At 36.8% G+C, this 25,513-nt stretch overlaps 1 protein-coding gene across 2 annotated transcripts in view; it reads left to right on the plus strand.

Moving 5' to 3' along the window:
• The first annotated feature begins 299 nt into the window (after positions 1 to 299).
• The window catches only part of PPARA (peroxisome proliferator activated receptor alpha), a 189,178-nt gene continuing 163,964 nt past the window's right edge, over positions 300 to 25,513 (plus strand). For both annotated transcript variants that reach the window (XM_053719013.1, XM_053719012.1), the window contains exon 1: positions 300 to 353. The gene's annotated coding sequence lies outside the window, so the exon portion shown is untranslated. The remainder of the gene's footprint in view (positions 354 to 25,513) is intronic.

Raw genomic sequence — 25,513 nt, forward strand, 5'->3', positions numbered from 1 at the left:
AGTCCTTCTGTCATTCTTGTCCCATGTCAGTTTGTCTACTCCTCTATCTTTCAGTCCATTCTGCACCCTCAGCCAACGTCTCATGTGTTCCCTTATATGAGACATAAGTCATGTGTCGCCCCCGATGTCCCATGTCACTATTAGTCCTTTCGGTCCCCTCTCAGTTCTTCCTGTCACCGGTGCACCTTCTCTCGATCTCCTCCCTGTTCCAGTCCTCCCCGCAGGCAGCACGACTGCAACCAATGGTGTCCTTGGTCCCGGGAGGTGTGTGCGGGACATCCCCGCGTCACATCCGGCCCTGTCACTAAGAGAACAAACAAGGACGAGTTCGGAGCATCAGCGGACGGGAGCAGGTACCGTAAATTAGTGAGGGAGGAGGGTACAGGGCTGGCGGCAGTTTACAGGTTAATCCTGCTATCAGTACATTCAAACGGGCAGTGCACGGGTTAATTACTCTGGTTATTTCATTAGAACCAAAAGTGAAATTAGATATAGCTCTTGATTTTACACTTAGGGTGAAAATAGTGTGAAAAAAACCCCTAATTATACAGTTTTAAATCAATTCTAAATTTTAAGAGTAATAGGAATAACTGATTGCAAGCTCCTATGGTCAGTATGTATTCAATAAACCAGACCCCAGTATAAATAAAGCAGATTGCAAGGGATACTTTTGTGATAGTCATTCATTAATAAAATATATTGCAATTTTACAAGGGTTCTGTGAAATCAATAAAGCAAGCTGTTCTACTTTACAATAAAATATTTACCCATTTCTAATATCCATCAGTTCTTGTACAACACATAAGGCTGTGGCCAATAAAGAGTTAATGTTGTTATGGTCTTACACATTACTATTTTCACTATAGCTAACCCTTGCACTGCCAGAGAGCCAACCAAACAAGAGCATCTGACATAACAATAGTATCATATTACTCCCTAGCATGGTAACTGCTGTTTACAGTGTCAGCCCATGGGGGTGTGGGTATTGGAAAGTAGAGTGGTAGGGTGATAGTTAATAGTTTATGTGGGCTTGTATCTGTCAAAAGTGGGGTTTTTCCCCCCAAGTTGACTTTAAAAGGAGATTTATTTTAAATGTGTTTAGTAAAAATCATACAAATGCTGTATTTAGAGCAGTTTAAAGGGGCAGTAATCCCTAAAAATGCTACAGATGAGATTAATATAAATGTGTGTTTTCTTTTTTAGTTGTACAAGTTGTTTAAATAATTAAGAAATAAGGTGTACAATTTAATGTTGACAATGGTCACACCACCATGTTGTAATTTCTATGCTAGGTTTAAAAAAACTTTTTTTTTGTATCTGATCTCTTCTGCTTAGACCTATTAAGTACAGTTATAAATTAGCTGAACATCAAAAATCTCAGAGGGCTATTAAGGGTCTGTTTTAAACTTCTCTGCTGCCAGAGAAGGCTGCAGTTTTGCAAAGCAATACATTATAGTCCTCAGTGGCAGCTAAGGGGTTACTTAGAGAATATGGCAAGGGTGTAGAATATCCCCCACACCCAGTAGTGTTTTGGTAGTTTCCAGGCTTTCATAGTGACAGCAGAGTTGATTTAGTTTGCTGTCTGGCCCCTTTGCTCTTGGATAAACACAGAAAAAGTCCCCTGAACACTAAAGGTTTTGTGCTGGTGATTGGGGCAATAAACAATATATTTTGGGAGGGATACACAGTCAGCTGACTCAGAAGTGTTTTCTACATAGCATATTTACCATCTGTGTGAATACCTGTTCTTCTAGCTCATTATGCTAAAGAATGTCATTAGAACATGGTAACACTGCAGCACAGCAACAGACATGTGCTTAACTCACAACATCCCCTGATTAACCCCTTAGTTAACAGGGAATGCTGTAACCCATTGCATAGCACTGTATCAAAGCCTCCACTGGTAGCATAGGGGTTAATCAGGAGATCTGTGGTAATATTTGGTTAAAGGGGCATTTAAAATTGCTTTTGATATCTATTTCATTAGACCATATAATTCTAGCACTGCTGACCCTGCAAGACTGTGTGTTTAACAACCCACAACGTTAAAGGGACAGTCTACACCAGAATGTTTATTGTTTTAAAATATAGATAATCCCTTTATTACCCATCCCCCAGTTTTGCATAACCAACAGTTATATTAATACACTTTTTACCTTTGTGATTACCTTGTAGTTAAGAATCTTCTGACAGCCCCCTGATCACATGACTTTTTATTTATTATCTATTGAATTGCATTTGAGCCAATTAGTGCTGTGTTGTACTGACTCTTAAATAACTCCACGGGTGTTAGCACAATGTTATAGCAGTCTATTGTGAAAAGCAAATTAAAAAAAGCATGTGATAAGAGGCTGTCAGTAGTGGCTTAGACACAGGCAGAACTTTAGAGGTTTAAATGTTATAAAGTATATTAATATAACAATGCTGGTTGTGCAAAGCTGGGGAATGGGTAGTAAAGGCGTAATCTATCTTTTTAAACAATAAAACATTTTGTGTTGACTGTCCCTTTAAAGTACCTATTGGGGTCACAGAGAACAGCTGGTTCCTAAGCAGACACTGCTGGTGAGCCAATCAGCATTGGTCATTGCACGATCCTGCAAATCACTAGCCCTGTTTTGCTCAGTAGATTCAATGCTTGTGGTTTTAAGCAGGGCATTAAATATGCATTTAACCCCTTAGCAGGGATTAAATACAGACTTTGAGAGTCAGTAGTGCTAAAACAAACAAATTATTAGTGCATATAAATTGCACACTGCAATGCCCCTTTAGTAACTCACATTTCTGTGTAAACATTGTGCTTGTCCCTGACAAAAAGCAAATTCTGTCATTTAGGTTGTGATGAAAATCCAGCGAACGGAATTAGTTTTTTATTCTCTTTATGGAGCTTGAAAAAAGCACAATACATTTAATTGATTTTATTGATTCCGTCATCCCTTTGGTTGTCAAATAGGCTACACTTTGGGAGGCAGTGGGTTAAATTGTTTGACGTTTCAATGAAATTAAACTAGTTTTAAATGGGGGGGGGGGGGGGTGGTAAAGACCAAAACAATTAAATATTTCTGTATAGCTTTTATGACGTTTGTTGTAGCTGTTTTATTTTTATGGATTTCCTGCTATTTGTTTTTGCTTTGAGGTTGAAGAGATTCCTTATCTCCGGTATTACACCATAATACCTATAACTATACTTGTTCAGAAGATGTATTACAGAGATAGAAAGTAAACATGTCTGTCAACAATGTTTTAGCAAAAGATTTCTGATTTCTGAGATACAGCTGCAAATCATAGTAATAGGGGTATTACTGGGTGCAATATAATTGGTGCCAGAATTTCACAACAACAAAGGTCAGAACTATAGTACGTACATTGTCTTCACCGGAAAAAAAGCAGATGATTTAATGCAGATTTTGGCTGCTTTTAACACTTGTTATTCACAGGATATCAGAGAACATATGGGACTTCTGTGCTTTTTTAGTGCTCATAAAAATTAAACCATGATTTCCAGTTTTTTTGTTTTCCTGGTATATCCCAGACACAATAAACCTTTAGTTACCCTGTAGTGCCCTTTGCCTTTATAAGCAAAGGAAGGTGCTGCATTTTAAAGTGAATTTGGGGCAAGGTGATAATAAGGGCCCATTAATTAGCCAGAAGATGCGCCTATATTATTGGAATTTTCACTAGTCCCCAATTAGTAAGAAATTACCAATATTTTAAGGGACACTGTACCCAAATTTTTTCTTTCGTGATTCAGATTGAGCATGAAATTTTAAGCAACTTTCTAATTTACTCCTATTATCAAATTTTCTTCATTCTCTTGGTATCTTTATTTGAAATGCAAGAATGTAAGTTTAGATGCCGGCCTATTTTTGGTGAACAAACTGGGTTGTCCTTGCTGATTGGTGGATAAATTCATCCACCAATAAAAAAAGTGCTGTCCAAAGTACTGAAACCAAAAAAAGCTTAGATGCCTTCTTTTTCAAATAAAGATAGCAAGAGAACGAAGAAAAATTGATAATAGGAGTAAATTACAAAGTTGCTTAAAATTGCATGCTCTATCTGAATTACAAAAGAAAAAATTTGGGTTCAGTGTCCCTTTAACATCGGGTAGACTAGTATTATTTTTTTCCCTTCAGATTAGTGTATATATATATATACGTGTGTGTGTGTGTGTGTTACTAGCTGTGCATTTTGTTTAAAGGGATCTGAAACCCACATTTTTTTATTTCATGATTCCAATAGAGCATGCAATTTAAAGCAACTTTCTAATTTACTTCAAATTTCTTTGTTCTCTTGGTGTCTTTATTTGAAAAAGCAGGATGTAAGCTTAGGAGCCGGCTCATTTTTTGTTTACACCTGGGTAGCTCTTGCTGATTGATAGCTAACTGTAAAAAAGCAAAACAATAATAACGCCATGTAAAAGTAGTATGTTAAATTAAAGTGATGGTAAATGTATCCTATCTAAATAACGGCTAATGAATTAAACTACTATGAAAGCTTCAGTCGTTATATTGTTTTTAAAATAAAATTTGTCATTATATATATAAAGCCACGTACTTTCTAATATACTCTGGCATTGACACTCTCTGCCCCCATTCAACTTCCTTATTCTATCAGCGCGATCTCGATTTCTGTAATTATTCATGACGCGATGCTTACATGTAAAGAATGCTAATATTCTGAATGGCGTAATGAACGCATGCGCAGAAGATCTTTTTTTTTTTTCCCCCTTGATACATGCCAAAACGCAAAAAAAAAAAGGACTAAGGGCTAGATTTATCAACGCTGAGGCGTACAGGGGCGCATATACGCGCCCCTGTACGCCTCAGCTCGCCTGTGGCGGGGTGAAATTACCCGCAGGTAATTAACATTGCACACAAGCGCAATTTTGCGCTCGGGTGCAATCCCGCTGTCAATCTCCTCGGTCGGACTCGACCGAGGAGATTTAATTTCGCCACAATAGAGGTGGCGAAGATGTTAGGGAAGCAGCGGTCTGGTGACCGCTGCTTGATAAATCGCGGCGAGCAAGTTCTTGTGAGAACTTGCTGCCGCAGGGGCTTGATAAATCTAGCCCTAAGTGTTAGGGCTGCCGGAGCGATCATTATAACAGTAGCGGTTAGAAAATGACATACCGAAGTTAGACTGCAAAAGTAAGTTTTTCATGAATGAAACTAATATTATTTTTTTATTTTACATCTAACTTTAATAAGTTGTCCGTCTGAGTTTACCACCACTTTAAGTCATAATTACTTTTTTTTTTTTTTTACCAAATCAGGCTGTGACTCGCAGGGTTACTCTATTCCTTTATATTGCTATTCCCTATAGTCCAGGAATGTATAACCCTTTCACCCAAGAGCCACCTGGGGTCAGTTAGCAATTTTAAGAAATGTTGCTAAATGAACAAGAAATATATACTATACCCTGTATAGCAAGATTCTTTATCTGGATATTTACTATAGTTAGGGTTTGTAAAAGTGTCAGAATCTGTCAGACAACATAGTGCGCTAGTGAACCTTTGTTATGCTACAGAGTTAGAAAAATATGTTTACAATCTCCTAATTCTCCGTCCATACGCCTCTATCAGTACATTTTCAGTTTTAAAAGGAATATTTTAAGATCAAAGTACTGACATTCCTCTGTAGTTCACACTAGGTGCCACCCAGCAGGTATTTTTGTAAGGTTGAGGTCGATCTAAACAATAAAGAGTAAATATAGAAATAAAGGATTTTCTTCTAAGCGTGTGAAAATCTGATTTAAAATAAGATTTGAATGGACCTAGACGTGCAAATGAAATGGGCATTCTAATGCAAATATTGCATGCTGTAATTCATTAGAGCGGGCAGTTTTTTTGCTCTAACGCTCCAACTCTGTGTTTAACCCTTTGTAAAAGTTAAACACATAGTTTAAGTTCTGCTGCCTAACTACAGAGAACTGCTGATCATCAGTAGGAAACAGTCAGTGTGCCAATCGGCAGTGCCAGTCTCACAACCCCACTAATCACTAGCTGTGTTTAGCTCAGCGGCTGGAGGGCTTGAGGCTTCAAGCAAGAATTTAGGGACATGAAACCCATTTTTTTCTTTCTTTCATGATTCAGATAGAGCATGCAATTTTAAACAACTTTCAAATTTACTTCTTGTCCTTTTGTAAAACTTAGCTCCTTGCCATGAGAGCATACTGTTGTACGTTTAGGAATGTGCACGTGTCCTGGGCACTATATGTGTATAGCTTTGCTTATGCTTCCTCATAGTACTCAAGACACTGATGAATGAAGCAAAGTTTCAAAATGAAGACCAAAAGAAACCTGTATATTTGAGAATAACTGCATAGCTCGCGCTATCTGAATCATGACGGTCTAATTTTGACTTCCATATCCCGTTCAAATCAGTTCTCGTAATTTTAGCTTTTGAGTTATGCTGCATAATTATTCATGTTAAAGGGACATAAAACCCCAATTTTTTCTTTCATGATTCAAATAGAACATACAATTTTAACCCCTTAATGACCACAACACTTTTCCATTTTATGCCCGTTTGGGACCAAGGCTATTTTTACATTTTTGCGGTGTTTGTGTTTAGCTGCAATTTTCCTCTTACTCATTTACTGTACCCACACATATTATATAACGTTTTTCTCACCATTAAATGGACTTTCTAAAGATACCATTATCTTCATCATATCTTATAATTTACTATAAAAAAAATTATAAAATATGGGGAAAAAATTGAAAAAACACACACTTTTTCTAACTTTGACCCCCAAAATCTGTTACACATCTACAACCACCAAAAAACACCCATGCTAAATAGTTTTTAAATTTTGTCCTGAGTTTAGAAATACCCAATGTTTACATGTTCTTTGCTTTTTTTGCAATTTATGGGGCAATAAATACAAGTAGCACTTCGCTATTTCCAAACCACTTTTTTTCAAAATTAGCGATAGTTACATTGGAACCCTGATATCTTTCAGGAATCCCTGAATATCCCTTGACATGTATATATATATATATATATTTTTTAGAAGACATCCCAAAGTATTGATCTAGGCCAATTTTTGTATATTTCATGCCAACATTTCACCGCCAAATGCGATCAAATAAAAAAAATCGTTCACTTTTTCACAATTTTTTTCACAAACTTTAGGTTTCTCACTGAAATTATTTACAAACAGCTTGTGCAATTATGGCACAAATGGTTGTAAATGCTTCTCTGGGATCCCCTTTGTTCAGAAATAGCAGACATTTATGGCTTTGGCGTTGCTTTTTGGTAATTAGAAGGCAGCTAAATGCTGCTGCGCACCACACATGTTTTATGCCCAGCAGTGAAGGGGTTAATTAGGGAGCATGTAGGGAGCTTCTAGGGTTAATTTTAGCTTTAGTGTAGTGTAGTAGACAACCCAAAGTATTGATCTAGGCCCATTTTGGTATATTTCATGCCACCTTTTCACAGCCAAATGCGATTAAATAAAAAGAAACGTTCACTTTTTCACAAACTTTTTCACAAACTTTAGGTTTCTCACTGAAATGTTTTAAAAACAGCTTGTGCAATTATGGCACAAATTGCTTTTTGGTAATTAGAAGGCCGCTAAATGCTGCTGCGCATCACACGTGTATTATGTCTAGCAGTGAAGGGGTTAATTAGGTAGGTTGTAGGGAGCTTGCAGGGTTAAAGGATTACTTTCTGTTATAATTTTTAAGCCAAACAACTAACATATTAAAGTTAATAAACATTAATTAAAACCTACTGACCTATATTTTCTGCAAAACGAAGTTTCATAACGTTCTAAAAGTTATATCTTTTATTCACCGATGATGTCACATTATCCTGCCCACTATTTTCAGCACTGCATGTTCAAAATACTTAAACCAATAACTTTGTGTTTAAAGCGCCATTTTGAAACCTAGGTATTGTAAACGGATTGGTACAGAGCAAAGGATACCCACAGAGTGGGTTTGGAAAACTATTAAATTTGCAGACAAGATTTCTGATATACGGTAGAGATATGTTAATGAAATGCTATTGATAAAAAGTGTATTTGGGGTAGTTAGTTAGTAACAGGCATAGAAAATATTTACTTACAGTGGCCCTTTAATTTTAGCTTTAGTGTAGAGATCAGCCTCCCACCTGACGCATCACACCCCCTGATGCCTCCCAAGCAGCTCTCTTCCCTCCCCCACCCCACAATTGTCCCCGCCATCTTAAGTCCTGGCAGAAAGTCTGCCAGTACTAAAATAAAAGGTATCTTTTAATTTTCTTTTCTTTTTTTATGCATATTTACATATGCTGCTGTCTAGGATCCCCCCTTAGCCCCCAACCTCCCTGACCCCCCCCCCCCCAACAACTCTCTAACCCTCCCCCTCTACCTTATTGGGACCTATCTTGGGTACTGGCAGCCACCCCCTGCAAGAAACCTTATATATAATTTATTGAAATTCCCACCCTCTTTCTCCCACTTTGCAGCATAAAAGTTTTCCGTAGTATAGCGGTTCCCACCCGCTCCGTGCACGCGCCCGCCTCCCCCCACGCATTCCCAGTGATCCCGCCCCCCTCTTCCATCATCAACTCATCGATGGCCACCCACCCTCCTCCCATGTCGGCTCCCACCCACCAGCGATTGCGGCCATCGATGTCCTGTGCAGAGAGGGCCACAGAGTGGCTCTCTCTGCATCGGATGGCCAAGGATGGTTATTGCAAGATGCCTCGATATCGAGGCATCACTGCAATAACCGGAAAGCGGCTGGAAGCGATCAGGATCGCTTCCACCGCTTTCCAAGACCGACGATGTGCAGGGTACGTCCTCGATCGTTAAGTGTATTTTTTTGGAGGACGTACCCTGCACGCCGTCGGTCGTTAAGGGGTTAAACAACTTTCCAATTTACTTCTATTATCACATTTTCTTTGTTTTTCTTGTTATTCTTTGTTGAAAAGCAGGAAGGTAAGTTCAGAAGTGTGCACAATATGGCAGCGAATAAAGCAAATTTGATTCTAGAAGTAAATTGGAAACCTTTTTAAAATTTGTATTTTCTATCTGGATAATGGAAGAATATTTTTGGGTGTCATGTCCCTATGAGAAGTAGAAGTCAGTAGGTAATATGATGAGGGGGCCACACTGTGGCCCCTACTTGTTATGCTGGACAAGGATGCTGATTTTAGAGTGGATGTGCTTCGTCTCAATAAGTTCCAATTAAGATGTTTTGCAGGAAAATAAGTTCATATTTTTTCATAATATTTCTGCTACCCATCTACAACTGTCTGTTTAAAATGGAATCTATATTGTATAGATCTTAATAAAATAATAGTAAATAGATCCAGAGTCCAGCTTATAAAATACCTTTATATTTTATTTGCAAAATAATTACCACGGGAAAGCTGTTAAAAGTAGTTGCACATAGTTGTTTAACTTTACATTTCATAGTTTGTGTTTCTGGGGTTCCTTGTTCCGTCAGTGTTAGAACAAAAAATGAAAACATTTGGAGACAGAATAGTTTATAGTAAAAACAGTTTTACAGGTCTCATTGGCTTTTGATTTTAAAAAAATGACAGGAAAATTCAATTGAAACCTGTTTGTGGTAGATTTTTATCAAAGTCTTAAAAAAACTACACTTGTTTCTGTATAATGTGCACCGATTAATATACACGCGTATTTCTATAATATACACCTGCTTCTCTGTAATGTATACCTGTATCTGTATAATGTATACCTGTATCTGTATAATGTATACCTGTATCTCTATAATGTATACCTGTATCTGTATAATGTATACCTGTATCTGTATAATGTATACCTGTATCTCTATAATGTATACCTGTATCTCTATAATGTATACCTGTATCTGTATAATGTATACCTGTATCTGTATAATGTATACCTGTATCTCTGTAATGTATACCTGTATCTCTATAATGTATACCTGTATCTCTATAATGTATACCTGTATCTCTATAATGTATACCTGTATCTCTATAATGTACACCTGTATCTCTATAATGTATACCTGTATCTCTATAATGTATACCTGTATCTGTATAATGTATACCTGTATCTGTATAATGTATACCTGTATCTCTGTAATGTATACCTGTATCTGTATAATGTATACCTGTATCTCTGTAATGTATACCTGTATCTGTATAATGTATACCTGTATCTCTGTAATGTATACCTGTATCTCTATAATGTATACCTGTATCTCTATAATGTATACCTGTATCTCTATAATGTATACCTGTATCTGTATAATGTATACCTGTATCTGTATAATGTATACCTGTATCTGTATAATGTATACCTGTATCTCTATAATGTATACCTGTATCTGTATAATGTACACCTGTATCTCTGTAATGTACACCTGTATCTCTGTAATGTATACCTGTATCTCTGTAATGTATACCTGTATCTCTGTAATGTATACCTGTATCTCTATAATGTATACCTATATCTCTATAATGTATACCTATATCTCTATAATGTATACCTATATCTCTATAATGTATACCTATATCTCTATAATGTATACCTGTATCTCTATAATGTATACCTGTATCTCTATAATGTATACCTATATCTCTATAATGTATACCTATATCTGTATAATGTATACCTGTATCTGTATAATGTATACCTGTATCTGTATAATGTATACCTGTATCTGTATAATGTATACCTGTATCTCTGTAATGTATACCTGTATCTCTATAATGTATACCTGTATCTCTATAATGTATACCTGTATCTCTATAATGTATACCTGTATCTCTATAGTGTATACCTGTATCTGTATAATGTATACCTGTATCTCTATAGTGTATACCTGTATCTGTATAATGTATACCTGTATCTGTATAATGTATACCTGTATCTCTATAGTGTATACCTGTATCTGTATAATGTATACCTGTATCTCTATAATGTATTCCTGTATCTGTATAATGTATACCCGTATCTGTATAATGTATACCTGTATCTCTGTAATGTATACCTGTATCTGTATAATGTATACCTGTATCTCTGTAATGTATACCTGTATCTGTATAATGTATACCTGTATCTGTATAATGTACACCTGTATCTCTGTAATGTATACCTGTATCTCTGTAATGTATACCTGTATCTCTATAATGTAAACCTGTATCTCTGTAATGTATACCTGTATCTCTATAATGTATACCTGTATCTCTATAATGTACACCTGTATCTCTATAATGTATACCTGTATCTCTATAATGTATACCTGTATCTGTATAATGTATACCTGTATCTGTATAATGTATACCTGTATCTGTATAATGTATACCTGTATCTCTGTAATGTATACCTGTATCTCTATAATGTATACCTGTATCTCTATAATGTATACCTGTATCTCTGTAATGTATACCTGTATCTCTGTAATGTACACCTGTATCTCTATAATGTACACCTGTATCTCTATAATGTATACCTGTATCTCTATAATGTATACCTGTATCTGTATAATGTATACCTGTATCTCTATAATGTATACCTGTATCTGTATAATGTATACCTGTATCTGTATAATATATACCTGTATCTCTATAATGTATACCTGTATCTCTGTAATGTATACCTGTATCTGTATAATGTATACCTGTATCTCTATAATGTATACCTGTATCTCTATAATGTATACCTGTATCTCTATAATGTATACCTGTATCTCTATAATGTATACCTGTATCTGTATAATATATACCTGTATCTGTATAATGTACACCTGTATCTCTGTAATGTATACCTGTATCTCTGTAATGTATACCTGTATCTCTATAATGTATACCTGTATCTCTATAATGTATACCTGTATCTCTGTAATGTATACCTGTATCTCTGTAATGTACACCTGTATCTCTATAATGTATACCTGTATCTCTATAATGTACACCTGTATCTCTGTAATGTATACCTGTATCTCTATAATGTATACCTGTTTCTCTATAATGTATACCTGTATCTCTGTAATGTATACCTGTATCTCTGTAATGTATACCTGTATCTGTATAATGTATACCTGTATCTCTGTAATGTATACCTGTATCTGTATAATATATACCTGTATCTGTATAATGTACACCTGTATCTCTGTAATGTAACCTGTATCTGTATAATATATACCTGTATCTGTATAATGTACACCTGTATCTCTAATGTAACCTGTATCTCTGTAATGTATACCTGTATCTGTATAATGTACACCTGTATCTCTGTAATGTATACCTGTATCTGTATAATGTATACCTGTATCTCTATAATGTATACCTGTATCTCTATAATGTATACCTGTTTCTGTATAATGTATACCTGTATCTCTATAATGTATACCTGTATCTGTATAATATATACCTGTATCTGTATAATGTACACCTGTATCTCTGTAATGTATACCTGTATCTCTGTAATGTATACCTGTATCTGTATAATGTACACCTGTATCTCTATAATGTATACCTGTATCTCTGTAATGTATACCTGTATCTGTTTAATGTACACCTGTATCTCTGTAATGTATACCTGTATCTCTGTAATGTATACCTGTATCTCTGTAATGTATACCTGTATCTCTATAATGTATACCTGTATCTCTGTAATGTATACCTGTATCTCTGTAATGTAACCTGTATCTCTATAATGTATACCTGTATCTGTATAATGTATACCTGTATCTGTATAATGTATACCTGTATCTCTATAATGTATACCTGTATCTCTATAATGTATACCTGTATCTGTATAATGTATACCTGTATCTCTATAATGTATACCTGTATCTGTATAATATATACCTGTATCTGTATAATGTACACCTGTATCTCTGTAATGTATACCTGTATCTCTGTAATGTATACCTGTATCTGTATAATGTACACCTGTATCTCTATAATGTATACCTGTATCTCTGTAATGTATACCTGTATCTGTTTAATGTACACCTGTATCTCTGTAATGTATACCTGTATCTCTGTAATGTATACCTGTATCTCTGTAATGTATACCTGTATCTCTGTAATGTAACCTGCAGCTATACACCTGTGTCTATATATATATATATATATATATATAAACTGTAATGTATTTAGTCTTCAGGAAAGCATTTTCTACTGGAAATAATCTGTGGTTATTTGAGGGAGCCATCAATCATTTTTAGATAAGAACACTATAAAGTGTGTTGCATTTTTTATTGGTTGTTCCTGTAACTGCAACAACATTTTTTCCTTACGCTTGTGAGACCGGTCACTGTCCACCAATAAGAGTGGGAATTCTGTTTATCAGCCACTGAGAAATCGGTTCCTAGGGTCCAACTGTACACAAGCAGGCACTTTCTCCTAGCTTCATAGTAAAATAAAACAATCTTTCTTCACACACAGTTTTTTAATGTTTAGATAGTGCTGTTTCTTATAAAAATATTAGATACATGAAACAAAATGTTTCTAACTAATCAGAAAATGTTCCTTTTGTATTAAAATATCCCTTTAATTATAATAAAGCATGAGCAGATATTCTAATAGAGCATACATGTTCCAGTTTACTTCTATTATCAGATTTGCTTCATTCTCTTTGTATCCTTAGTTGAATGAGCAGCAATGCACTACAGGGAGCTAGCTGAGCACACCTGATGAACCAATAACAAGAGGGATGTATGTGCCAGCAGCAATCAGCAGCTAGCTTTCAGTAGTACCTTCCTAGGCATGCTATTCAAAAAAAGGATAACAAGAGAACAAAACAAAATTGATAATAAAAGTACATTAGCAAGTTGTTTGCTCCGTCCAAATCGAGAAAGAAAAAACTTGGGGTTCATGTCCCTTTAATGCCATATTGTGTTAAAACAAGTTTCCTGTTTAATTATATTTTTTTATTAAAGTGCCCCTCCTTCTGGGATTATTTCCTGAAACTTTGAAGCCAGATGTAAATCTTGAGGAGCCTTTTATTTTTAAGAGTCCAAAGAGAGCTTTCAATTATCTGTGTAAAATAAAAGTACAGTTTTAGTTTCCATGACTTCTGGGACTTGCGAGTACAGCATTTATTTACATGAGAAACGTTATCATTATTGCCACAAGAGCAGGGCTCGACAAATCCAGGAGTCTGAGAGCCACTGTCTCCTAGAATTTTACCACTAGCTCCTAACTCTGTGGGTTATTCTCCATATTAAAAGGAAAAAGAATCAATCCTAGGATTGATGGTTTTGTACACCTATATAACACTCACATTCCTAAGAAAGGGGTGGCTATGAATTAGAACCAAAGTTAATTAAAGATCTTCAATTAACTTTGGTTCTAATACATAGCCACCCCTTTCTTAGGAATGTGAGTGCTATATAGGTGTACAAAACCATCAATCCTAGGATTGATTCTTTTTCCTTTTAATGTAAATACAGTAAACAGCACCTGTGCCCTGCATAAATTATTGCGATTCTGGATTATTTCAGACTATAATAAATTATAGATAGGCAATCCTAAACTTGTTACCTCAGTAGTGCCATTAGTACCTTTTGGTCTTTGTTATTCTCCATATATCTATATTCAAATACCCCTGCCTGGATTCTGAACGTATATCTGGCTCCTAAATATTCGTAATGGCTCTTCAATTTGAAACAGATGTGTCAACCCCTGCACTAGAGCATTCCTTTAACCCTTTCGTGACAGGGTTAAAGTGCCTACATCGGAACACCTGTTCCGATGTAGACAAATTGAAACTACGCAATCGTGCATACGATCGCGAGATTTCAATTATTGGATCGCATCTGGGGGGCGTCCCTACAACCCTAGGAACGCTCTCCAGACCGTGATCAAGTCCTTGAAGCACAGAAGGCTTCAGGACAGCCGTTTGTTATGATGTTCTATTCCGTCATAACGGCGTTAAAAGGTTAAGGTAGTGAATGCATCCTTGTAGGAACATCACAAGTGGGTTGATCAATTAGGAAGCATCTATAATCCCACCCACAAAGGGTAACTACTGTGTTATTGTAGCTCTAAAAGCCTATGTGTTTTATCATATACAGTTTATTAAACAACAGTAATGTTCAGATAACCCCCCCCCCCCCCAGGTTAATAAATGCTATGGCTGTGTATTTTAGGTCTTCTGCAGATACAGGTGTCATTGAGCATATTGGAAAGTAAAGTATGTACCTTTGTTGTTAATTAGAGAGTAAAGAACCCTTTCATGTTAAGCTGATCCGTGCACTGTCACTCTAGTGCTGGTAATAACTGGTTAATGACACTGCGGTGTGCTGAATGCATAATAACAACAAACCCTCACTACACAAATGCTGAAGGCCATGGAGGGTGGACAATTAGAGCCATTGTATATTTGTGTGTTTTTCCATAAGGTTTTAGGCTTGTTGGGTAACTCCTTGTCTGCCTAGCAGTATGGTGCAGCTCACTTTGGTAACCCAATGGGACATGAGACCCCGAAATTGTTCTTCAAGATTCAGATAGAGCATGCAATTGTAAACAACTTTCTAAATTGTATTATCAAATTATCTTTTGTTGAAAAAAGCTCAGGAATTTGCGCATGTTTGGAGCACTATATGACAGCAGTTTTGCCATAATGAAATCCATCCCTCCAGACAACTACCTAGGTATCTCTTCAACAAAGAATACCATGGGAACAAAGCAAATTTGAATATAGAAGTAAATCGGAAACTTTTTAAAAATTGTATTCTCTGTCTGAATCACAAAAGAAAATGTTTGCGTTTCATATCCCTTTAAAGGGACAGTCTACCATAGAATGGTTTTTGTTATAAAAGATAGATAATCCCTTTATTACCCATTCCCCAGTTTTGCATAACCAACACAGTTATATTAATACACTTTTTACCTCTGTGATTACCTTGTATCTAGGAACCTTCTTCCAGCCCCCTGATCACATGACTGTGACTGTTTATTATCTATTGTCTTAAATTTAGCATTGTGTTGTGCTAGATCTTAAATAACCCCCTGTGCCTGAACAGTGTTATCTATATGGCCCACGTGCACTTTCTGTCTCTTTGTGTTGAAAAGAGATTTAAAAAGCCTGTGATAAGAGGCAGCCCTCAAAGGCTTAGAAATTAGCATATGAGCCTACCTATGTTTAGTTTAAACTAAGAATACCAAGAGAAAAAAGCAAATTTGATGATAAAAGTAAATTGGAAAGTTGATTAAAATTAAAAGTCCTATCTGAATAATGAAAGTTTAATTTATACTACACTGTCCCTTTAAATTAGAGACTGACCTCTAAAGGTGCAGTAAACGTCCTGTCCTGCTTTAGAATCATTTATCAGCCAAGTCTAGACATTTTAAAAGCAGCTACACCCGCCCCCCATCTGCCAATCTGGTCTTTGCAGCTGACACAGGTGGCCACGGTCATATCGTTAGTATAAACTGCATTGTTTTGCAGTTGTTATCTGTTAAAGCCAACTAGGGAAAGGTATTTATTTATTTGCTGCTCCTGAGCCTTCCTATGTATGATTTTCAACAAAGAATTAGCAACTTATTTAAAGGGACACTGAACCCAATTTTTTTCTTTCATGATTCAGATAGAGCATGAAATTTTAAGCAACTTTCTAATTTACTCCTATTATCAAGTTTTCTCCGTTCTCTTGCTATCTTTATTTAAAAAGCAAGAATTTAAATCTTAGCAGCCAGCCCATTTTAGGTTCAGCACCATGAATAAATTTTGCTTATTGGAGGCTTACATTTACCCACCAATAAGCAAGCATAACCCAGGTTCGCAACCAAAAATGGGCCGGCTCCTGTGCATCACATTCCTGCTTTTTAAATAAATGTAGCAAGAGAACAAAGAAAAATTGATAATAGGAGTACATTGCTTAAAATTGCCTGCTCTATCTGAATCATGAAAGAAAAACATTGGGGTTCATGTCCCTTTAACCATATTATATTAAAGCAAGTTTCCTGTTTAATTATTTTTTTTTTTTATTAAAGTGCGTAAAGTGTGTATTTCCCGGTATGAGAATTAGAAAATCAACATTTCTTTCATGTAATTAACAAGAGTCCATGAGCTAGTGACGTATGGGATATACATTCCTACCAGGAGGGGCAAAGTTTCCCAAACCTTAAAATGCCTATAAATACACCCCTCACCACACCCACAAATCAGTTTTACAAACTTTGCCTCCAAGGGAGGTGGTGAAGTAAGTTTGTGCTAGATTCTACGTTGATATGCGCTCCGCAGCAAGTTGGAGCCCGGTTTTCCTCTCAGCGTGCAGTGAATGTCAGAGGGATGTGAAGAGAGTATTGCCTATTGAATGCAGTGATCTCCTTCTACGGGATCTATTTCATAAGGTTCTCTGTTATCGGTCGTAGAGATTCATCTCTTACCTCCCTTTTCAGATCGACGATATACTCTTATATTTACCATTTCCTCTACTGATTCTCGTTTCAGTACTGGTTTGGCTTTCTACAAACATGTAGATGAGTGTCCTGGGGTAAGTAAGTCTTATTTTCTGTGACACTCTAAGCTATGGTTGGGCACTTTATTTATAAAGTTCTAAATATATGTATTCAAACATTTATTTGCCTTGACTCAGAATGTTCAACTTTCCTTATTTCCAGACAGTCAGTTTCATATTTGGGATTATGCTTTAAATTATCATATTTTTTCTTACCTCAAAAATTTGACTTTTTTCCCTGTGGGCTGTTAGGCTCGCGGGGGCTGAAAATGCTTCATTTTATTGCGTCATTCTTGGCGCGGACTTTTTTGGCGCAAAAATTCTTTTCCGGCGTCATACGTGTCGCCGGAAGTTGCGTCATTTTTGACGTTATTTTGCGCCAAAGATGTCGGCGTTACGGATGTGGCGTCATTTTTGGCGCCAAAAAGCATTTAGGCGCCAAATAATGTGGGCGTCTTATTTGGCGCCAAAAAATATGGGCGTCGCTTTTGTCTCCACATTATTTCAGTCTCATTTTTCATTTGCTTCTGGTTGCTAGAAGCTTGATGTTTGGCATTTTTTTCCCATTCCTGAAACTGTCTTATAAGGAATTTGATCTATTTTGCTTTATATGTTGTTTTTTCTCTTACATATTGCAAGATGTCTCACGTTGCATCTGAGCCAGAAGATACTACAGGAAAACCACTGCCTGCTGGATCTACCAAAGCTAAGTGTATCTGCTGTAAACTTTTGGTAGCTATTCCTCCAGCTGTTGTTTGTAATAATTGTCATGACAAACTTGTTAAAGCAGATAATATTTCCTTTAGTGATGTACCATTGCCTGTTGCAGTTCCCTCAACATCTAAGGTGCAGAATGTTCCTGAAAACATAAGAGATTTTGTTTCTGAATCCATAAAGAAGGCTTTGTCTGTTATTTCTCCTTCTAGTAAACGTAAAAAGTCTTTTAAATCTTCTCTCTCTACAGATGAATTTTTAAATGAACACCATCATTCTGATTCTTTAGACTCTTCTGGTTCAGAGGATTCTATCTCAGAGATTGATGCTGATAAATCTTCATATTTATTTAAGATGGAATTTATTCGCTCTTTACTTAAAGAAGTACTAATTGCTTTAGAAATAGAGGATTCTAGTCCTCTTGATACTAATTCTATACGTTTGGATAAGGTTTTTAAAGCTCCTGCGGTTATTCCAGAAGTCTTTCCTGTTCCTAATGCTATTTCTGCAGTAATTTCTAAGGAATGGGATAAATTGGGTAATTCATTTACTCCTTCTAAACGTTTTAAGCAATTATATCCTGTTCCGCCTGACAGGTTAGAATTTTGGGACAAAATCCCTAAAGTTGATGGGGCTATTTCTACCCTTGCTAAACGTACTACCATTCCTACGTCAGATGGTACCTCGTTTAAGGATCCTTTAGATAGAAAAATTGAATCTTTTCTAAGAAAAGCTTATCTATGTTCAGGTAATCTTCTTAGACCTGCTATATCATTGGCTGATGTTGCTGCAGCTTCAACTTTTTGGTTGGAAACTCTAGCGCAACAAGTAACAAATCGTGATTCTCATGATATTATTATTCTTCTCCAGCATGCTAATAATTTCATCTGTGATGCCATTTTTGATATTATTAGAGTTGATGTTAGGTTTATGTCTCTGGCTATCTTAGCCAGAAGAGCTTTATGGCTTAAGACCTGGAATGCTGATATGGCTTCTAAATCAACTCTACTTTCCATTTCTTTCCAGGGAAACAAATTATTTGGTTCTCAGTTGGATTCTATTATTTCAACTGTTACTGGTGGGAAAGGAACTTTTTTACCACAGGATAAAAAGTCTAAAGGTAAAAACAGGGCTAACAATCGTTTTCGTTCCTTTCGTTTCAACAAAGAACAAAAGCCTGATCCTTCGTCCTCAGGAGCAGTTTCAGTTTGGAAACCATCTCCAGTCTGGAATAAATCCAAGCCTGCTAGAAAGGCAAAGCCTGCTTCTAAGTTCACATGAAGGTACGGCCCTCATTCCAGTTCAGCTGGTAGGGGGCAGGTTACGTTTTTTCAAAGAAATTTGGATCAATTCTGTTCACAATCTTTGGATTCAGAACATTGTTTCAGAAGGGTACAGAATTGGTTTCAAGATGAGACCTCCTGCAAAGAGATTTTTTCTTTCCCATGTCCCAGTAAATCCAGTGAAAGCTCAAGCATTTCTGAATTGTGTTTCAGATCTAGAGTTGGCTGGAGTAATTATGCCAGTTCCAGTTCCGGAACAGGGGATGGGGTTTTATTCAAATCTCTTCATTGTACCAAAGAAGGAGAATTCCTTCAGACCAGTTCTGGATCTAAAATTATTGAATCGTTATGTAAGGATACCAACGTTCAAGATGGTAACTGTAAGGACTATATTGCCTTTTGTTCAGCAAGGGAATTATATGTCCACAATAGATTTACAGGATGCATATCTGCATATTCCGATTCATCCAGATCATTATCAGTTCCTGAGATTCTCTTTTCTAGACAAGCATTACCAATTTGTGGCTCTACCGTTTGGCCTTGCTACAGCTCCAAGAATTTTCACAAAGATTCTCGGTGCCCTTCTGTCTGTAATCAGAGAACAGGGTATTGTGGTATTTCCTTATTTGGACGATATCTTGGTACTTGCTCAGTCTTTACATTTAGCAGAGTCTCATACGAATCGACTTGTGTTGTTTCTTCAAGATCATGGTTGGAGGATCAATTTACCAAAAAGTTATTTGATTCCTCAAACAAGGGTAACCTTTCTGGGTTTCCAGATAGATTCAGTGTCCATGACTCTGTCTTTAACAGACAAGAGACGTCTAAAATTGATTACAGCCTGTCGAAACCTTCAGTCTCAATCATTCCCTTCGGTAGCTTTATGCATGGAAATTCTAGGTCTTATGACTGCTGCATCGGACGCGATCCCCTTTGCTCGTTTTCACATGCGACCTCTTCAGCTCTGTATGCTGAACCAATGGTGCAGGGATTACACGAAGATATATCAATTAATATCTTTAAAACCGATTGTTCGGCACTCTCTAACGTGGTGGACAGATCACCTTCGTTTAATTCAGGGGGCTTCTTTTGTTCTTCCGACCTGGACTGTAATTCCAACAACATTAGTAGAGAAATTGTGGTTCCTTCATTATGTCCTAATCCTAAGAATTCTAAGGAGAAATCATTGCATTCTTTGGATGTTGTTAGAGCTTTGAAATATTATGTTGAAGCTACGAAATCTTTCCGTAAGACTTCTAGTCTATTTGTTATCTTTTCCGGTTCTAGGAAAGGCCAGAAAGCTTCTGCCATTTCTTTGGCATCTTGGTTGAAATCTTTAATTCATCTTGCCTATGTTGAGTCGGGTAAAATTCCGCCTCAGAGAATTACAGCTCATTCTACTAGGTCAGTATCTACTTCCTGGGCATTTAGGAATGAAGCTTCGGTTGACCAGATCTGCAAAGCAGCAACTTGGTCCTCTTTGCATACTTTTACTAAATTCTACCATTTTGATGTGTTTTCTTCTTCTGAAGCAGTTTTTGGTAGAAAAGTTCTTCAGGCAGCGGTTTCAGTTTGAATCTTCTGCTTATGTTTTTTGTTAAACTTTATTTTGGGTGTGGATTATTTTCAGCAGGAATTGGCTGTCTTTATTTTATCCCTCCCTCTCTAGTGACTCTTGTGTGGAAAGATCCACATCTTGGGTAGTCATTATCCCATACGTCACTAGCTCATGGACTCTTGTTAATTACATGAAAGAAAACATAATTTATGTAAGAACTTACCTGATAAATTCATTTCTTTCATATTAACAAGAGTCCATGAGGCCCACCCTTTTTTGTGGTGGTTATGATTTTTTTGTATAAAGCACAATTATTCCAATTCCTTATTTTATATGCTTCGCACTTTTTTTCTTATCACCCCACTTCTTGGCTATTCGTTAAACTGATTTGTGGGTGTGGTGAGGGGTGTATTTATAGGCATTTTAAGGTTTGGGAAACTTTGCCCCTCCTGGTAGGAATGTATATCCCATACGTCACTAGCTCATGGACTCTTGTTAATATGAAAGAAATGAATTTATCAGGTAAGTTCTTACATAAATTATGTTTTTTTTAGATCTAAATTGCATGGGGGAAAATAATAAAAGTAATTTGATTTTAAGTAAGTGATTTGTTTAAACATTATTTCCCTCTCACAGGAAATCTAGTTTGGGTTCATATAATGTAAAGCTTTAAAGGGACATGAAAGCCAAAATTACATTTTTATGAGAGAGAGAGAGAGAGAGAGAGTGTGTACAATTATAACAACAAATGTACCGTTTCTCTTGGTTGAAACTCGTGCCCTTTCCATCAAAGGGACATGAAACCCGAACATTTTCTTTCATGATTTAGATAGAACATACAAATTTAAACAACTTTCCAGTTTTTTTCTATTATTTAATTTGCTTCATTCTCTTGGTATCATTTGTTGAAGGAGCAGCAATGCACTACTGGTTGCTAACGGAACACATGGGTGAGCCAATGACAATTGGTGTATATATATGCAGCCAGAACCTAGGTTCTTTGCTGCATCTGAGTTTACTTAGATAAACCTTTCAGCAAAGGATAACACGAGAAGGAAGCAAATTAAATAATAGAAGTATATTTGAAAGTTGTTAAAAATTGTATGCTATGTCTAATTATGACTTTACTGTCCCTTTAAGCTCAGGATGGTGCATGCGTCTTATGCTCTGTGGGCCTGTAGCAATGTCATACAAGCAACCTGTAGAAGGCTGCAGCAGTAGCAGGCAGTGCAGAGTACACACACTCACTGCACACACTGTGTTTGGATATCGCCTCTGACAGTTTTGGCTGTGTCTTCTGCATCCTCTCATCTCTTTTGTGTGGCAGCAGAATTGTTATTATGTATTTTAAAGAGCTGTTTTATAGTCATTGCTGAAAGAACTTTGTGTTCTGAAAAATAAACCACACTATATAATAATATGTAACCGAGGGGACCAATCAAGGGGGACCAATCAAGTGTGTTTCTCTGGCCTTTGAATTTTAAATGCTCCTAAATATAATCTTGTTTTGGAGAATTAATGGCAAGTATCAGTGCACGTGGAAAGCATACAGTTATTTATGTTTTATTCATTACATTTTTATAACATTTTAAGGACATTAAGCCGCTCATGTTTTTGTGTAAAATTGTGCATTGTCCCACGCTCCCTAGACAGGCCATAAAGCAATCATGTATCCTAGCTTTTCAAATCGTTGCAAATTGTCTAAACTCTGATTTGCATTTAGATTTAGGTTTTTGGCCTCTCTAGGGAGAGTGGAAAAAAGCACAATTTTTACATAGAAGCAAGTGGTGGGAACTTTTACAAAGTAACTGGGCCCCCCTCTATAATATAGGAGAGTCAGGTGGGGCACACGCTGAGAGAAGCCACTTACTGAGTTTTACCCATTAATTATTTTCTCCTGTTCAGTCTTAGGGCCAGATTTAACAAAGGCGGACAGGGGCTTTCATCTTCGCTCCTGTCCACCTGGCTCTGCGTCTATTTATCATTGCACACTACGGCTAGTGTACAGTGCCGCCCCCTGATTGCTAGCAGCCAATCTCCCTGTTGTAAAAGTCTGGGAGGGTTGACATACATCACATAACAGGTGGCAAAGTGGGTTAAAGATACAGTCTACACCAGCATTGTTATTGTTTTAAACGATAGATAATCCCTTTTATTACCCATTCCCTAGTTTTGCACAACCAACAGTTATATTAATATACTTTTTACCTCTGTGAATATCTTGTATTTAAGCCTCTGCAAACTGCCCCCTTATTTCAGTTCTTTTGACAGACTTGCATTTTAGACAATCAGTGCTGGCTCCTAGGAACTCCAAGTGCGTGAGCACAGTGTTATCTATATGACACACATGAACTAACACCCTCTAGTGGTGAAAAACTGTCAAAATGCCCTTAGAGAAGCGGCGGCCTTCAAGGGCTTAGAAATTAGCATATGAACCTCCTAGGTTTAGCTTTCAACTAAGAATACCAAGAGAACAAAGCAAAATTGGTGTTAAAAGTAAATTAGAAAATTGTTTAACATTACATACTCTATCTGAATCATGAAAGTTTATTTTGGACTAGACTGTCCCTTTAAGAAGCAGCATTCTGATGACTGCTGCTTATTAAATCCCAGCTACAGGTTTGCTTATGCAAATATGCAAATGACCGCGCTCCGACCCCTTGATATATCTGTGTGTAGAGTGAGTATTACACACCCTTAAATACAGCGTTAGAGGGAGGAGTATTAATATTAGCTGTTTTTTCATCATAACAGATTTAATTTATATGAATTTGTCAGGTCTGTTAAAAGGAAATGACATTGTATTGATGTGCAATTTTTTTTTCAAAATCCAATTTACATTAGCAAATTTCATTCTCTTGGTATCCTTTGTTGTCCATTAGAGCATACCTGGGTAGGCTAATAATTGTACATGTGTCATGAGGATTTATTACACTGGCAGTCAAGTGTTAAAATGTTTTTCGTGCATATATTTTTTACAATTATTTTTATGTTGGTAAAATAATAAATAAATGCAGACGTTCGCTGTGCTATTTCCTATCCCTTCCCAGTGACAAACCTTTGATTAATTATGAAGAGGAAATTCCCCAGCCCCCTGTGTATAACATTCATATTGCTCAAAGTTAAACATCTAAATGTGGCAAGCGTTCCTTTATTTATTTATTCTGTAATTCCTTTTAAATATTTAGTCTTGTGATCCAGGAAAAGCACTGCAAATGTTCAGTATTTGTAAAGTACCTACCTGTCCCAGTTCTAGTGGGGGGGATTGCTAAGCACCCCAATTCTCAACGGTGTCAAAAGACGTAAGTGAGCAGGCAGCCGGTTTTTATATATCATCTCCTCTACACAGAAATTAGACGTATGTGGCAGCTCTGACAGTTTCTGAAACAATGTCAGTCATTGCCCCCACTACAGTACTGAATACACCCCCAGTATTGTCTTAAAGGGACATGACAAACAAGCTGTTCATGATTCAGATAGAGAATACGATTTTTAAAAAGTTTACAATTTACTTCTATTATCAAATTTATTTTGTTCTCTTGTTATTCTTTGTTGAAGAGATATCTAGATAGGGAGCGTGCACTTTCTGGGGTACTACATGATAGGAAATAGTGCTGCCATGTAGTGCTCTTGCTAATGTATAACACTCCTGAACGTGCCTTTCTGCTTTTCAACAAAAGATAACAAGAAAAAAAAAATTTGATCATAGACGTAAATTGGAAAGTTGTTTAAGATTGTATGCTCTATTTGAATCACACACGAAAAAAATTGGGTTTTATATCCCTTTAATTTAAACCTAGGGGTATAGTCACCATACACACGAGATCCCCTATAGTAAGCAGTAGTGCTATTTTACATGATAATGAGAGCTAGCTGAACAAATCATGTGAGCCAGTGACAAGAGGCATATGCATGTAACCTAGGTAGGTTCAGGAGCAACACTGCACTATTGGGAGCTAGCAGAACAGATCATGTGAGCCAGTGAGAAGAGGCATATGCATGTAACCTAGGTAGGCTCAGAAGTAGCACTGCACTACTGGGAGCTAGCTGAACAAAGCATGTGAGCCAGTGACAAGAGGCATATGCATGTAACCTAGGTAGGCTCAAGAGCAACAATGCACTATTGGGAGCTAGCTGAACAAATCATGTGAGCCAGTGACAAGAGGCATATGCATGTAACCTAGGTAGGCTCAGAAGCAGCACTGCACTACTGGGAGCTAGTTTAACAAATCATGTGAGCCAGTGACAAGAGGCATATGCATGTAACCTAGGTAGGCTCAAGAGCAACAATGCACTATTGGGAGCTAGCTGAACAAATCATGTGAGCCAGTGACAAGAGGCATATGCATGTAACCTAGGTAGGCTCAGAGCAACAATGCACTATTGGGAGCTAGCTGAACGCATCTTGTGAGCCAGTGACAAGAGGCATATGCATGTAACCTAGGTAGGCTCAAGAGCAACAATGCACTATTGGGAGCTAGCTGAATACATCTTGTGAGCCAGTGACAAGAGGCATATGCATATAACCTAGGTATGCTCAGAAGCAGCACTGCACTATTGGGA

The sequence above is a fragment of the Bombina bombina genome, chromosome 6 (genome assembly GCF_027579735.1).
Source record: "Bombina bombina isolate aBomBom1 chromosome 6, aBomBom1.pri, whole genome shotgun sequence".
NCBI classification, from domain to species: Eukaryota; Metazoa; Chordata; class Amphibia; order Anura; family Bombinatoridae; genus Bombina; species Bombina bombina.